This window comes from Colobus angolensis, unplaced genomic scaffold (genome assembly GCF_000951035.1).
Source record: "Colobus angolensis palliatus isolate OR3802 unplaced genomic scaffold, Cang.pa_1.0 Scaffold8, whole genome shotgun sequence".
Taxonomy (NCBI): domain Eukaryota; kingdom Metazoa; phylum Chordata; class Mammalia; order Primates; family Cercopithecidae; genus Colobus; species Colobus angolensis.
The window spans coordinates 3,336,948-3,341,125 of NW_012121820.1; positions in this window are offsets into that span (position 1 = coordinate 3,336,948).

Sequence of the window (4,178 nt, forward strand, 5' to 3'; positions counted from 1 at the left end):
AAAAAAAAAAAGAGAAGCCACCATAGCACTGGTTGAGCACCTAGCATGTGCCAAGTGCTTTATTCACATGATCCTAAAAAAAAAACAAAACATGATCCTGTTAAGGTAAGCCTCCCGACAAACCTGCCTGATGATGCTGATTTGGGAAACAGGAAAGGGAGCCTTGGAGGAGGTGAACAGACCAGGCCAAGGCCACCCAGAGCAAGCTCTGCTTCTGAGCCCTTCCCTCCACCCCAGCCCTGCCTGATCTCAACCTCCACGAGAGGGGAACTAACCGGGCCGTTCATAAGACATTCGCCACGAGAACAGTCACTGCTGTTTCCCATGGCTGAGTCCCTGCTGAGTCTGACCCCCGACATCCCTGAGGCTCTGAGCGCTCCAGCCATTTGCCCTGGGTCACACAGCAGGGAGAGGGGAGCCACGGTCTGCACCCAGAGCTGACTAGGTCTAATTAGGGCCTGAAAGGCAGGGCTGGCTCCCACCATCGGGGCCAGGGTTACAGTGGGAGGAGCCGGCCGCCTTTCCAGCGACCTCCTGGACCTTGTCTCAGCTGTAAGAGGGCCCCAGCCTCTGCTCTCATCTGGATGTGACAAGAAACAGCCCAGCAACTCGCCCTTGACAGGGCAGGGGCGGAGCTGGAGTCGGTGGGAAGGGAGACGCCAGCCATGCTCCCTAAAGAGTGGTGAGGAGAGCGGGCGCCAGGGATGGAAGGCCTGGGTTTGAACCCAGCTCTGCCCCTTAAATCCTGTGTGAACCGGCAAATACCTGACCTCTCTGGTCTCCTCTGCAAAGTATGTGCAGGCAACCTGCTGGGGGGTGTGGGAAACTCCCAGGAGCTGGTGCTTGTAGCTAACATTTACGAAGCCCCAAGCCTGGCCAAAACCTGGGATTGGCCCAGGATGAGCAAGCACTTCCTTCATCACTGCCTGCGGGGAGGGAGGTGCTCTTATTATTACCTCTACTTTACAGAGAAGGAACTGAGACACAGAGGAGATGACTTGCTAGACGACAGTTACACAGTCAGGAAGTGTCAGAGCAGGGACTGGAGCCCAGGCAGACCTGGCTCCAGAGCCCACCTCTTAGCCGCTGTCAAGTTCCAGGTTAGCAGCCCCTTACCCTGTTGCTGTTGACATTTCTAGAGTTAGGGTCCTACCCTGAATCTGGAAACGGAGGGCGGGGGTGGGGGTACTTCCCTATATTCCATCCCAAACAGCCACCCTGCTGAGGAAATGGGCCCGGAGGGGGTATGTGCGGGGCCCAAGGTTGCACAGCAGTGGGGTCAGGTGTGGCTTATCAGGGCAGCGTCTTCCCCGCCGGCATCTCCTGGATCCCCCTCATTTATACTCTCTCTCTCTCCCCGCTGTGGGCTGTGGGGCGGGGGCTGCCTCCGTGCCAGCTCCACGCTGACTCCACGCTGGCTGCAGGACATTTGTTACTGTGTCAGTTCTAGCTCCCACCCTGATGGGAGGCCGGCAGGCAGGGGGCTTCCTGGAGGCCCTGGGAGGGAAGAATGCGCCCCCACCCCCGGCCCCATATGGCCTCCTTCCTGGCCCATCTGCTTCCCATTGCCCTACGCGGCTGCTGCGGGGCCGCTGGAGCCCGCCCGCAGGGGTGTGAAGTTTATGTGGCTGCGCCTGGAGCCTGCGGTGACAGGGCCACACACGTTCACACAGACACACACTGGACACCCCCCACCAACCCTGCTGCATGTGTGCGCGCGCACACACACACACCAGCCCACCCCCCACGTCCCCAAATACACCCACAATCTCACATTCACTCCCATCAACTAACACCAGAGACTTTCAACCCACATACACACCAGTGAACGCCATACCAAACCCTGACACACACACACATACACAACAGCGCACTCTCAGAACAGACTCCTGCTCACAGACACACACAGGCACACACAGATTCGTGAACGCTGACTCACACCGCCCAACACCCTACCCAGATGTGCTTCTACACTCACACCTGCACGCACACACACACGTCCACCCTAACACACAAAGACACACCAGCTTACCCAGATGACACAAACACACAACGGTGACTGCCACACAGGCCCAGACCTCGGAGAGGCCATTGGATGGGGAAGGGGCTCTCTCCAAGGCACCGGATGGCCTCTCCCCCAACTCCTCTATCAAGAGCCCAGACCTCTGTGCCAACACAGGCCACACGCTGTCCCCCCTCCTCCTTATTCAACCCTAGAGGCCGAGGAGGCCATTCCTCAGAGGAGACCCGGAGACCAGCAGCCACTGGCCGAGGTCTCTAGGGAGTGTGGGCAGAGACCGATTCCAACCCAGGCCACCTGCACTGGGCACTCAGCACTCCAGCTCAAACCCTTGAGGGAGCCCCCATCTGACTCCCCTCTGTCTAGGCACCTGCACCATCCGCAGTGAGATCCTGTCACTCACCACCACCTCCAGGGCCCTCGAGGAGAATTCAGGGATCTGTGAACTTGGACTGGGGGGAAAAAAAAGGGATGTCCTGACTTTCACTAACCGCCAACTGGAATTTGGCATTTCCTTCCCTTACGAGCAGACGTGGGAAACCACAGTGGCAGTAGCTGGACGGTGGCTTTGTCACTCAGAAATCCCTTGTCCATGTCTCCTTACAGTGTCACAGAAAGAGCATTCGTCCTCTTCCTGATTTCAAAATTACCATAGTTGGCTGGGCGCGGTGGCTCACGCCTGTAATCCCAGCACTTTGAGACCAGCCTGGGCAACATGGCAAAACCCCGTCTCTACCAAAAATACAAAAAATTATCCGAGTGTGGTGGTGTGGGCCTCTGGTCCCAGCTACTCAAGGAGCTGAGGTGGGAGGATTGCTTGGGCCTGGGTGGTGAAGGCTGCAGTGAGCCATAATCATGCCACTGTACTCCAGCCTGGGCAACAGAGTAAGTGCCTGTCTCAAAAATAAATAAACAAATAAAAACAAAAAAGCACAGCTGTCACCATATCAAACATTCAGCTATTAAATATTTTAATGACTTTAGTTTACTATAATGTTTTATTTTAATGCTATACAATTTCATTTATAAAGGTAAATCTAAGGCTGGGAGTGGTGGCTTATGCCTGTAATCCCAGTACTTTGGGAGGCTGAGGCAGGCGGATCATGAGATCAGGAGTTCGAGCCTAGCCTGGCCAACATGGTGAAACTCCATCTCTACTAAAAATATAAACATTAGCCAGGCATGGTGGCACCCACCTGTAGTTCCAGCTACTCAGGAGGCTGAGGCAGTAGAATCGCTTGAGCGGGAGGTAGAGGTTGTGGTGAGCTGAGATTGTGCCACTGCACTCCAGCCTGGGCAACAGAGCGAGACTCTGTCTCAAAAAATAAATAAATAAATACACACGCACACACACACACACACACAGATAAATCACATAAATCTAAATGTATAACAAAAATGAGATATATGGCACAGGAGCTGATCAGAGCCCTGAACTACATCCAGGTACTATATTCTTACACGCTTCTACTATTATAGCTTTTTACAGTGAGGACCACAGTACAGTTGCAATAGCTTGCCCAATTATAAATGGCTGAGCCAGGATTTGAACCCAGGCAGCTGGCTCACCCTTGAGCTCTAAGTTATTCTATCTGTGGGAACCCAGTGCCCAAGCCCCGCCCCTAGGAAGAGGATCCCGGGGTCTGGGAGGCCCCACCACATACACCATCCACCCTGGGGACCTGGGAACCTCCTGTCCAGCCCACGGCGGGTCCACCTGGCTGCCCCAGCCAGAAGGGAGCCAGGGAGGCATTTACGATGTGTGAGAATTCTCACCACGCAGCAGTGGCAGAGCAGGCTCCCAGCTCCCAGGCCCCGGCTCTGCTGGAGGTTCTGCAGTAAGCTGAAAATGAGCTTCCTCTGTGGGGCCCCAGGAGGCAGGAACAGCTGGCGGGCTCTGGAGCCTTATCATCCCTTATCGTGGATTCACCTGACCTTCTGCTTGTCTGTAACTCAGGAAACCTGTCCTCTGCTAGCCAGAAACCAAGTCACCAGAAAGAAAGCTGAGGCTTGCTTTGTCTTCCACGGCCCGGCTTCGTCCATTCCTTCATTCACTGCTTGAGCATTTCTTTTTTTTTTTGAGACGGAGTCTCGCTCTGTTGCCCAGGCTGGAGTGCAGTGGCCGGATCTCAGCTCACTGCAAGCTCTGCCTCCCGGG